The sequence below is a fragment of the Protopterus annectens genome, chromosome 4.part0 (genome assembly GCF_019279795.1).
Source record: "Protopterus annectens isolate FY-2018-M chromosome 4.part0, PAN1.0, whole genome shotgun sequence".
Classification (NCBI taxonomy): Eukaryota; Metazoa; Chordata; order Ceratodontiformes; family Protopteridae; genus Protopterus; species Protopterus annectens.
Window position 1 is genome coordinate 1699786031 of NC_056733.1, and position 13878 is coordinate 1699799908.

Genomic DNA, 13878 nt, shown 5'->3' on the forward strand with positions numbered 1-13878 from the left:
GGTAACCATCCAAGAGCTACATGAACTGGAGATTGTAGAGAGCTACAAGGTGGGCAGGGACATACTACAAGAACTCATTGACCTCTGCCACCCTCAACTCATGCCCAGAACCAACAGAGGGGAACCCATGCCAGTGGAAATAAAGGTATGTGTAACCCTTAAGATAATATCCACAGGTACCTTCCAAAGACCAACTGGGGACATGATGGGGGTTTTATAACCATCAGCATCCAGGGTACTCCACCAGTTCTTGGATGCCATGCTACCACAAGCCAGTGAGCACATATATTTTCCCCTCACCCCTGAGGTGAGGGCCAGCAATATCCAACTCTTCTACTGTGTAGCACACTACTCTGAGGTACTGGGTGCCATAACTTGCACTTATGTACACATTAAGGCACCACCCGGTGAGGAGGGTAGAATCTACATCATCTGCAAGGGGTACCACTCCATCAACTGCCAGGTCATGTGCAATGCCCAGGGGATTATCATGAATGTGTGTGCTAGCAGCCGTGGCAGCTTCCATGACTCCCATATCTGGCATGCATCCTAGCTGTACTAGATGTTTGCTAGGGGGGCATCAAACATGGCCATTTAGTGGGGGATGCTGGCTACACACTGAAACCGTGGATGATGACCCCCATCAGAAATGCACAAGCACCCACGGAAGAATGCCATAATGAGGCACACATACAAACTAGGAACATCATACAGCATGTGTTTGGGTTGCTGAAATCATGGTTCCTGTGCCTCGATATATCTGATGGAGCCCTGCAGTACTCTCCAGCCACATGTATACATATGTTCGCAGTATGTACTATACTATACAATATAATCCTTTGGAAGCAGCTGCGGCAGGATTGGCATACAGAAGGGATACACAGCCCCCCACCAGTGCCTAGGTCACCACAGCCACACTCACAGGAAGACTCAGAGGAGGAGCCTCCTGATGATGTCCTTATAGGCAGATGTAGGCATGCCCAATATGCCCTGACATTGGCTAAGAGATAAAGCATAGCACATACATTGACAACCTAGGGCCCCAGGGACTGACACCTTAGTCCCACTAACATACATATACTAAAATAGCTGATGCCAGGCATCACACACAACCTATCCTATCCATGTATTGGCTGTGTACCTCTTGCATCACACAGAGTCAGCCCTGAATTACAGGTCTGTCAACTGCTGCATTCGCAAGGTAAGCCTATAACCTACACGCTAATTGTAAGGATGACTATAATAAGGTATCGTATGTATGGATCTGCTGCTGTTATGCAAAAAAATATAGTGGCTATTTGGTCAGAGTTGATATCCACATGGGACAACTGATATCCTGTCCAATAGTATGTGTTCCTTAATATTCACTAGGACTCATGGTTGGAATATTCATGACATCAGGCAAGGGATATGTTAAACAATGGGCACACATGATATTTGGACTACTGTCTACCCAAGCCGATTATGTGCTGTTGTTCCCCCACCCCCAATACAGCAGTGTACACATATAACCACCTTAACAAAAAATCAGCTATGGTATAGTAGTAGACCAGGCAATCTCAGGGCTGTAACATAGCTAACGCTTACACATTGTATGTCTGTCTTCATGCAGGATAACAATGTACATATATATGCTGTTGATTGTGTGATGAATGACCCCTCTCTGTCTAGCAAACTGTGTGGCTCAGTGGACTAGGAATGATGGTGGTATTGATGGTTCTAATCTGGAATTACTCACTTTTGCATGTGAGGTAGTAGTATGTTGGTGTTTTCACAGAATGTCATACCTCACAACCTCTTAGTGCAAGAAATCTGGACAAAGCCGAAAGACTGGCAGGACAAAGGGCCAAACATAGGGACAGAACTTAAATATTCGGCACATAAACCTTGCTGGAATTCAAGGTGTTGCAGTAGTATATATATTCCGATGGATATGAAGTATGACACACAACTGTTGGTCTGTAGTAAGTAGACTATATTGATGTTAACATTCAATAAAGCACCAGAAGACCACAAATGCATGAGGAACAGACCAAGCATATCAGACAAAACTCTGGACAGTCTGTGAAAATCAGGACAGGTGAGAGGTATGCAGACTGTCAGTCTGTTGGTGGTATAATATTACCAAACCCAGTCACATATTTAGTACAGCAGACAGCTGGGAAATGCTGTGGACATTTTGAGTGAAGTGCAGTACTGCAGAAAGAGGGGTGGATGTTAATGCCAGTAACTTACAAAATCCTAGACTGGAATAGAGGTGGGTGTGGCCTGGAGTCACATTATAAGTACTGACAGTCCCACTAGGCAGGCACATACACTTAGTAAAAATGAGCACAATTCTGTTGGCCCTTCATTGACATGACCTATTATGTATGAATGTCTATACATACAGACATATACGTATACATATCTATCTGTCAGTATCTCTGTCTCACATGCATAGGATAGCTATTGCTATGTAGTGTCAAGTAGATATATATATAGCTATATATATTAAAATGATACATAGACACCCCCCATATGTGTACAAAACATATATACATATCATACACACACACACACACACACACACACACACACACACACACACACACACACACACACACACACACACACACACACACAGCTACATTTATATATATACATCCCTGTCATATACAGAAATATGTGTGTGGATGTCTGCATTGTCCGACATACCCTAATAATGGTGAGTAAACTGCACTATCACACAGCCATAATGTTGCTCAAATAATCCAAACTTAGGACGCAATGGTACATAATCCATTTACCTACAAACCCCTATGCCTGATGGATGTCACCACGTAGATAGACACAGGTGAGCAGATGGTGTGATACATAATAGTGGCAATGCAGGTATGGAAAGGGAACATTGTCTATGCCCATAGTGTCGCCTATTTAACTGCAAGCAGCCACATATGGCCATACTGGTAACTGTATATACATAGCTAGGATAACATCAGCTATCTCACAGCTAAGATACTAGATGCAGATAACAGTATGAATCAATATTACTCTGCAGGCCACAGATGCTTTTCAGCACAAGCCTAGTTTGTGTAATGCACAAGTACTGTGCCTGCAATCACATATACAACAGACTTAACCTGTGGCACGTGAAATAAGTACTGTGATAGTGTATAAGCTTAGATAGGTAGGGGCTCTAATCTCACTGTAGCCTGCTTGGTTTGTGTGTGTGTGTGTGTGTGTGTGTGTGTGTGTGTGTGTGTGTGTGTGTGTGTGTACCTTTGCAAAACAATGAACTAGCCCTCATGAGCTATCCCCCTGTAATGGTTATGTACTTTTTGGGCCTGTAACTTGCTGCTGGCTTCTACATTGCCCTATTCTACCAGGCCTGCTGATGTCAGCCACCTTAAGACTACCAGCTGACAATGTAGCAGCAAGACAAGCCATGGTGCATGTGATAAATACTGTGATCTATAGTATGTAATAACTAGATAGGTAGGGGTTCTAATCTCACTTGGCCCAACATGGTGCATGTGTTTATCCATATAGCATACATATGATAACCTATGTAAAGTAGACATAGGTAAGGTTTTGCATCATTTTATTTGTAGCAGGTAATGTGGCCCCCCAAATGATTGACCACAACAAGGCTTGCTTATATCAACAAGCATTATATGTTCTAAGTTTATAGTTCTAACAGACATGGGCTGTGCTGCGTGCATCGGTTCTGTGATCTGTAGTGTGTACCAGTAAGTGTTCTAATCTACATACAGCCAACATGCAGTATGTGTGTGCCTTGTCATGTCCTGTATGCCGTGAGTGGAAGTGGTGCTAGCCTGAATGTGGCCATGTTTGTGTCTGAGGCTGTTATAGCAGTATACATCATGTTATGGGGCCATAGCACATATGAACTTAACCAGCATAATGGTCATACAGCCCTCAGAATCAGAGACATCTGCATACCCCTCAGTACAGGACCAGCACATATTGCCCCATTCCAAGAGGGACTCAGGCAGATGCTGTGTGTTGAGATGATGGCCACCTAGCCAATCAAGCAGATAGCATGTGCTGAGGTGCTCTGTATACCATTAGGCCAGGTATGTTTCAAGGGTGTGGTTATGTCTGGTAGAAAAATGTCACCCACAAGTATGTAGTACTAATGTAACATAATATGTTAATGTCCATACAGTGAGTCATCCATCTACTAATCTCCCTACAGATAGCATGTGCACACCAGCAAGGTCACACCTTGCCATGCAGCAGACCTTATTACAAATTATGAATGCATGAGTATGCAGACCACTGCCATTGTCCTTGATAGACTGTCATACAGATGTGAACCTATGGAGCCATGCACGTATACTACTGTACCTTGCTGAAGTCATATTTCTGCTGTACTTCCATGCCATGCTGTGTCCCTTCACTGCTGCCATGTGTCCATAGGTTATCCCCTTAGACTCCTGCAACAGAAACATACACAGTGTGTGACATACCTGTCATTGTGTAACAATACAGCCAGTATAACATTATACAACATTAGGGCCACAAAAGTATGTTGCATACTCATGACACATGCCAGCATACAGTGTTATGTTGGTGACCACTGCAAGTGCCATGCAAAACAATACTGCATTACACAAGTACATGTCAAGTAATAATCACCCTGTGCATCAGACACATAGCTTCATTCCCCTGCATTGATGGGAAAGATGACAGGGATGTGGCACAGGTATCATCACTTGCACAGGCTGATGTGTTGGGGTGCTGGAGGCCTAGGCTGGCCCAAACAGTTGACAGCATGCGTGTGAGTCAGAAACGGGAGTGGGTTAGATGGAGCATGGACAGGTGCCGTGTGTGTCTGTAGGTAACCTGCATGTGACAGTGGTGTGTGAGTGTGTGCATGTACATAGTCAAGCTCAATGCTAGCCCTACATGTGTGTATGTTGGACAGCTGTGGATCATACATGGTAGAATTGACAGTTCACCATCCCCAGCCCTGAACATGGGAACTGGCTCTGCCAGGAGTTTCACTAGCACCACCATGCCCAAGATCAGATGCAGTGCTAATACCTGACATTGACTGCTATCTGCTGGGACCATGTCCCCCACGGGGCCACCCAGGACCATGTGCCCATGGTCTGCCACATTGTGGTGTGGACAGCACCCTCTCCTCTGTAGTGCTGGATGTACTACCACTATGGGAGCTTAACTGTACATGGCCACATGGACTCTCAGCAGATGGTGTTGCTGACCTAGATCCACAGGTCCAACGCCCAACTCCAACCACATGTTCCAGCACAGACAATGTGTGGCCCAAGACAGACACTGTCTCATCCTACCTTCTGTCATCTACATCAGTGAACCAATCCAGGGTGTTCCCTGTGAATTGGAGGTAGTCACGGATGTCAGACTGTGCTGCATCCATAACCCTAAGCATATGTCTGGTGTTCCATTCAGACTGTGCCTGTGCCCCCATGATGGCCCCAAACATGTGCCGAGTGACCAGTGATGTGACACCTGCAACAGGTTGTGGACAGACAGCAGTCCTCCTATGAACACCCCTGTCAATTCATCTGTGTGGGACCTTGCTAGCTCTCTGGGTATGGCCAGTGTCTACACTCACTGATGCCATAGTTGCCATAATGGCCTGTTCAATGTCTCCACCCTCTGACTGTCCCACATATGAGGCCTGTGAGGACTGTGTATGTGTGGGCCTACTGACTGTGTGTGGTGACAATTGTGGCAGAAGAGGGAGTGTCAACCTCTGGGACAGATTCAGCCCCCAAAAACCCCACCTGTGCCTCACTATGGCCACCATCATCAGAGTCTGAAGACACACTGACAGCAGGTGGTTTGGGGGAGAGACTCTAACCCACCCCCCGGTCACCTGTGGAAATCAAGACAAAAGCAGTACATTACTACCTGCACTATTATGTATGGAAAATCCACAAAGAGTCATAAAAATGAGGATCCACAACTGCATTACCACTCTCACATCCTCTCATCTCTGCTTTCATGCACAACAGACTTCCTCACAACAACATACACATTCGACTCAAGCACATTAGGTAAAATTATGTGACACATGGCCAGTACAATGTGCCTTTTATGTATGCAATATGACACTATACCTGATAACACAGCACATAAAACCCAATACACCTATCTTAACAAATATATGCAAATACAAGTTTCATTGCTTAAGGTATGTATCATCAACCTTTCTGTATGTGCAAGGCAAGTCAGGTTAATTGCCTCATGTACACTAGGAGGCCTATTCACTCTGAACTATAACTGCATAAGTGTTTCTGCTCATTCACCTACACTCCTGTGATTACCCACTCTAGTAAACTATTGTCTCTTCCCTTACAGAACAGTTTCCACAGTTAGCTTCACCCACATGAAGTCCCCTCAATTGCAACCTGAAGCTGTTTTAGGCAAGCATCAACCTAAACATTTGAAAATAAATGTGTCAAAAGTAAATGTACGTACCATCAGAAAGAATCAATTATTTTTACTAATATAGGCAACAAACACTCCATATAGCTAATGTGGATATATTCTTAAGCTTTTAATCTGCTGTAAAGGTAGTGCACACTTGCAGGGACAACTGGATTACCCCCCCCCCCACAGAGTAGACTTGGTTCCAAGCTATACCACTAGGTGGCAGCATTACTTCTAAATCAATCACCAGCTGCTTTTAGGTCTCACTGAGCATTTTTAAAATAAATCAAACACACAGGTTGTGACTGTTACTCCTTATTGGAAGCAACTTAAAAAGTTTGAGTGGGGAAACCAACTGGAGCAAAACCTACACATTTGCTAATATCAGCCAAACCCAGGGACACAGACGTTATTTGCAAACAGTAGAAGTGCTGCAAACTACCATACCTGAAGTAACCTGGCTGATTGATTTTCCTGGGCTAGTTCCATCTGGTTTTGTGCAGACCACTCCTTTCGCTCCCCTACCCTGCCCCCATTCCCACCCACCCCTAACTCAATTTCCTTTATAGTTAGCTGCACCTTCTCCACCCACTTCTCTAGCCAATCATACAACACAACACATCCATACCTCTTTAAATCCCCACCCCTTTAGTATGCACACTCTTACACCATTCCTATAGTCTTTCTTCGCCCTCTGAACTAACAATCTCATCTATTTCACACTACTCTAATTACTAATATGCCTACTATTCTTAATCTACTATTTCTTCTTCTCCTTTCAGCTACATTACTCTTTCTTGCAGTTCTCACATGCTATCAAAGCACTACTGCTATACACACCAAATCTCCCACACTTACTTCATCTACGAACCACAACAATCTACCTTTACTCACTTTTCCCCCTCCCTATCTAACATCACCATTATTGCCACACATAGATTCAAATACTTCCTTACACCTAAACAGCATGTCGACCACAAAAACAAATATCCATACATGCACCTAATCTCTCCAGTAATCAATTTCATATTATCCAACCTGTTACTATCAGGAGATGTCCACCCCAACCCAGGTCCTAACAATTATCCTCAAAATACTTTCAATACCACTACCACCTCTGTGCTCTCTTCCACCTCTCCATCATCCATTACTAATACTATTCCCCAAAAAAGACTCACCCTCTCATCTATAAATATTCAAAGTATAGTTAAAAAAAACAACACACTTCATGCTTGGATCACTCAACATAACCCAAACATACTTGCCTTTTGTGAAACCTGGTTAAAATCAAGTATTTGTAATTCTGAAATTCTTCCCCCTAGCTACAATATCCTCAGGCATGACAGACTTTCACAAAGAGGAGGGGGAGTCGCAGTCATGTATTCTAACTGCCTGTCTGTCTGTCTACCCTATCTCTTTTCCCATATCTGACTTTCTCCCAGCTGAGATAATTTTAGCTGACTTTAAACTTAGCCACCATAAAAAAAAAACTTCCCATTGCATCAATTTATATCCCTCCTGGAAATAATGTCCCCATTTTAGAACACTTTCTATCCTGGATATGTAAAACTATCCCTTATGAAACCATCATACTAGGAGATGTCAATATTGACTGGCTGCAGATCAATAAAAAATCATCTTTTACCTCTCTCAGCCTGTATGGATTCACACAGCTCATCTCTTCCCCTACCCACCTTCATAAATTTTCCTCCACTGGTTCACTTATTGACTGGATACTAGCGTCTCACCCCCAACATTACCATAATCCAACCACTCTACCAGGCACATTAGGTGACCACCTACCTTTACTAGTTCACAGAAACTCTAAACACCTGCATAAAGCACAACAATATAAGGTGACCCATGATCTATCTAGCTATTCTCCTGATTCACTAAATCACCTCCTCTCTACTATAAACTGGTCCTTTCTCTCTAATCTCACTCTTGATGAAGCAGTCCTGCACTTCAAAATCACCTTTCTACCCATCCTCAACTCCCTTGCCCCCACTAGGAAAACTCGCATAAAATTCAGATATGCCCCATGGCTAACTAAAACTACCCTTACACTCATGAAGACTAGAGATAAAGCTTGGAAAACTTGGAAAGGTAATAAAACCTCTTCTAACCTTATCTCTTACAGGGAACTTAGAAATAAAGTTAAGAAACAAATCAATCGTGATAAAAAGAACTATTACCAGTCCTCACTTAACAATCCCAACTGTAATCCTAAAAGATTCTGGAACTCTATCAATAAACTTCTCTTACCTGGTACTCCTACCCCACCCACACCTTATTCTGACAAGACTCATCTGGTAATAGCAACCCTCCTTAGTAAGTTCTTCACTGAAACCATTAAAAACTTAACTGTAACTAATTTCTCCACCCGCACCTCTTTCAATCCATCTCCATCTTCATCCACCTCTGATTCACCTCTCTCACCCTCACTCTCATTCTCACTATCACCTGTTCCCACCTATTATATCAAGTTGCTCTTAACTAAACTAAAGCCTGGTTCACCCTCAGCTGGTAACCTTCCTCCATTATTCCTTAAACATGCAGCTACATCTCTAGCTTACCCCAGATCTATCCTGATTAATAGATCCATAAAAGAAGGCAAAGTCCCTGAAATTTGGAAGAAATTTTTTGTAGTACTTCTTCATAAAGGAGGAAACTCCACTGAGCCAACCAATTTCAGACCAATTGCCATATTGTCTCCTCTCTCCAAAATACTGGAAAAGTGTATCCATAAGCATCTGCTACAAGAAAACCTACTCACACCAACTCAACATGGCTTCTGCCCCACACATAGCACAGCTACCGCTCTAGTATCCTTTACTAATAACATTGCTCAAGTCAGGGATAATAGCAAAATCGCATCAGCCTTCTTTCTGGACCTGTTGAAAGCATTCAACACCGTATTTCATACCATACTTCACCATAAACACTCCAACCTAGGCTTTTCAAACTCCACCACCTCCTGGTTCTGTGATTACCTCACTAATAGAGACCAGGCTGTTAGATGGAACTCTTCCAACTTTCCCTTTCTAGCGGTTAGGACAGGGGTCCCACAAGGATCAATATTGGGCCGTCTCCTCTTCAATGTATTTATCAATGACCTTTTCTCATCCTCCCCCCAATCCAATCTTATTCAGTATGTTGATGACTCAGCCATCATCAACTCTGCTGACAACATAGAAAACCTTCACTCCCTTACGCAAAATTCACTCCACTCAGTTGAAAACTGTCTACAATCCAACCAACTCCTGCTAAATGCGAGCAAAACTAAGTTACTACTTTTCCTATCTAAAAATCTGGAACATGCAAAACAGAACTTTTCCATAACATCCCTTAATGGAACTAAACTTTCTGTTGACACCCAAACAAAACTCCTTGGAGCAATAATTGATGATGAACTTAAATTCATCCATCACATTCATAGCTCATAGCTCAATAAAAAAAAAACACCAAAAACTAGGTCTGCTTTACCATTACAGAAACTTTCTTCCCTGTGCGTCCAGGCCATCCCATGCCAAATCACTGCTTCTACCATCCCTACTCTATGCTTCACCTATTCCTACCCATCTACAGAGTAACCTAATTTCCAAACAAGAAACCACATATAACAAAGTAGCCAGATTTGCTGCAAATCAACCTTACAAATCCCATCACTGCCTCTCATTAATGGCTGTACACTGGCCTGAATTTTCCAACTTACTGCCTCAATCCCAATTCCTTATAGCCCACAGTATACTAAACAATCCTAAATCCTGCCCATCCCTTGCAAATTCTCTGACACTTTATATTCCTCAACGCCCACTAAAAAGTACTAATCAATACCTTCTTGAAGTTTATAAGCCAAACAAAACTTTTGGGAAAATACTCCATTGTCACTCAGTTGCAAAAACTTGGAACACACTCCCTTTAGCCCTTAGACTACTTAAAGACAAAAATGCCTTCAAGAAACAGCTTAAATCCTTTTTCCTATCGAATTGGATATGTTCATGCTCTAAACTAATATCCAAGAAACATTCAGGGATAACCTAACTTAACTCTATCACTTCTAGCTCTCTCTCTCTTACTACTACCTATACATTTTATTTTTCTGTCATATTCCATACTAATTAGCTCATGTTTCACTCAATTCCCATAATCCCTTATTACTGTTCTTTAATTTCTTTATTAACTTCCAAAGTTCACACAACTTTATCTGTGTATTTACTTACGTCATGCCTAGTACCTTGGTTCAGCAATGTATTGACCATAGTCTTACCATATTTCTGCTTAGTTTCTTGCCATACTACATGAAAATGTCCATATATGTATTGTATTGTATTTCTATCCATTCTATATATTCCTTTATTGCATGTTATGTAATTACTTCAGAAGTATGTATACTTAAAATGTTGTTGTTTCTTTCGTCTTTTCCCAGTTAGGGGTCGCCACAGCAGAACTCCGGTCCACGAATGATTGGTAGTTGATTTTTACGTGCCGAGTTACCAGCCCTGATGCACAACCCAACCTTCAACGAAGGTACACCCATTCACGCATGTCTCCACGCAGAAGACGCTCTAACTGAGAATCGAACAGCATCTTACTGTGAGGCGACAACGATACCGCAACACCACCACCGTGAGTGATCTGTGTTTATCTTTGTTCTTACTATGTGTTTACTTAAACTTTTTTTGGGGAGCTTTTCTCCTCTGGTCTCTGCTGGAAAAGGGCTTCTAAGAACCCTGTCAGACTAACCCAGTTAACAAATGTAAAAATAAATAAATAAAAATAAATAAATAAAACTGTCCAGACTGGAACATACAAACATTATATTCTGGTTATACACAACATTACCTGTACATAGGGTATTATCCTGGCCCTCACCCTTAATAGCATGTGTATGTTCCAGAACAAAACAGTATCAAGCTTACCAGAAGCAGGACCATGACGTTGGACAACTTCTGATGGACCTGTAAAAAGGTGAGGGAGGGTGAGGTAATTTCAGCAACACCGCATGCTGCAGCACAACAAGGTAATACCTGTGTACATCTCAATGTACAGTAGCTACTGTGTCACTTGATGTATTGCTGACATTCTATGAGTGTACAGCTGAGCTAAACCCTTCCACAGCACATAGATCTGACACCCACATAAAGCTATTTATAGCCTGACAGAAACACTGTACAGTATTACAGTGGTGATCACAGTAAGCTTACCTGCATGGTCCTCTGCTTTGGACACTGTGGCACCCACCTCTACAATGTATGGTGTGATGGATGCCTGTGAGCTGTCGTGTGTCCCTAGGTTCACCAGGAATTTCTCAGTGGCCATGAGTGGTTGTCCCATTGCCAGTCCTCCACCAGTGATGGCACAATCCCTGGCTACATCAGCTGCCCTTCATTGTGCAGCATTCACCATGTCCAGAGCATGGTGTCAAACCTACCCATATGTCCTGTCCTGGTGGCCAGTCTCATGCCCAGAATGCAACCTGCTGTTACCTGTTATGCTTTATGTGATGATGCTGTTGTAGTCCTTGAAGTATAAGTTAATTTGCTGCATCTGAGAAGGGGGCGTGCCTTCTGTGATACATTAGTCCTGAAAAACACCAAAAGGGAAACACATTACAGGATCAAATACATGGATGTCCACTATGTACAGATACAGCAGGAATAAAATGGCCAGCACTGTTCACTGCCTGTTGAAACATATCATACCCCACAGTGTGACAACATACTACGTGTTTGGATACAACTGAGATAGTATCACTACTGAGGTAGTTTCCTGTGTGCATTGAGAGATTCTGCTGTATAATCATACATCCAACACTCCAGTCCACTGTGGTATGTCCCCTAAGGCCAGCCACCCAATAATATGTCATCAGACCAGTGCCAGACAAATAGCAGTGTGCTATTACAACCACTATATAGGGACATTCCAACAACATTAGTGTGCCACAATGACAAATGACAATGCAACCCTGATATGTTGTATGTGCCCTCTATGTGTAAGACAGCAGGGTATCAATGATATGTCATTACCACAGGTCTAAGACAGACTTACTTCTGTACTCCCTATTCCCCATACCTCTATCCTCCCATCTGCATCCTGTTACACAAAAGACAGTTACATACCTTGTGGAATGCAGTACTCCTCTGTTGAAATGTGCTACTACTACTGTGTCACACAACTGCGCTCTGTGTGAGGGAAGTCTCATACAGAATGTTTGGCCATAGCCAGCTGCTTGCATTTTAACATGCTGCTCATTAGCAGATAATTGCCTCTAAACCAATCTATGACTCTGATATGCTAATTCTAGCCAAAACAGCTGAGTTGTAGTATCATTAGCCAATGACATGCAATCACTGTGCAATATATAAGGTCTTCATGTAGACCAAGGCCCCCTTCTTAGCTGTTGAGATGGACATGACTGGGGTGAGGAGACTACATTGTCGCATATGGTAGGTCTGTAGCAGAAACCTTTACATAGAGCTGTGTGTACCATAGGGTGCAGCTGCTGCTGGAGGTAATAGACATAGGCAGTGAGTGTCAACACTTTGAAGGACAACAAGCTGTAGGTGTATTGTGTCAACTGTGTCAGTCTTGTTGTAGAGGAAGATCCAGGTTGAGACCACCCCTGACAGTCCAATTATGGCATATGTTTAAGGTATGTATGTTAGGCAGCTGTGTCAGTAACAGAGTACTGGGTGACATATAGTATTGCCATACAGATACGTGATGGCTGTCCCTACCTGCAGACATGTGACTTCCAGCAGTAAGAAGCAGTTATTTACTTTGCAATGCTTAGTGTAGATAATGAGTGCATGAATCATTCATTAATTGCTGTCTTCACAAAAATGTAATTGAAATGCAACACAACACTGAATTTGAACCCAGGACTGTGTGTGGCAAAATGAACTGTATGCAAGGCATTTAATAGCCTGAGCTACTTAGTCACTGCTACAGTGGGTGCAGTTGCAAGATATATGGGCACGCATACAAGCTGTGACATACATTTACTACACTCTTCAGTATGTGCATGGCTTTATATGGACAAATTTCTGTACCAGAGTCCCAGTTGAATATGTATTTTGCCATGAATGCCTTAGCAGGTAACACTCTACATGTTGCTGATAAAAGGGCATATTTACTTGCTATCACATGCCTCAGTTACATCCATTATCGTGTTTTTGGCTGTTTAGTGGTGTGCTATTGCACCAGAGGCCAAGGTTCACTCCCATTTTTTCCATTACATTTTTATTCCAGTTTGTGGGATGTAGTGTGGCTTGCAGCCCCACTGAAACATGAATAATAACTCTAATTGGCAATTGCTATGTTTTGTCTAACTCACCTGCTTTAATTAAGAGTTGCATGGCTTGGTGGGTTACTGCAGTGTGCTGCAGGTGTGATGGGCTCAGGTTCAAAACATGGCAGAGGTGTTTATTTTATATGTGTCTTACACTG

General features: G+C 42.7%; 1 protein-coding gene across 1 annotated transcript in view; it reads left to right on the top strand.

Annotated features, from left to right (window-relative positions):
* Positions 1-13878, top strand: part of ARAP3 (ArfGAP with RhoGAP domain, ankyrin repeat and PH domain 3) — a 1205760-nt gene that overhangs the window by 1176369 nt on the left and 15513 nt on the right. The window lies entirely within an intron of this gene.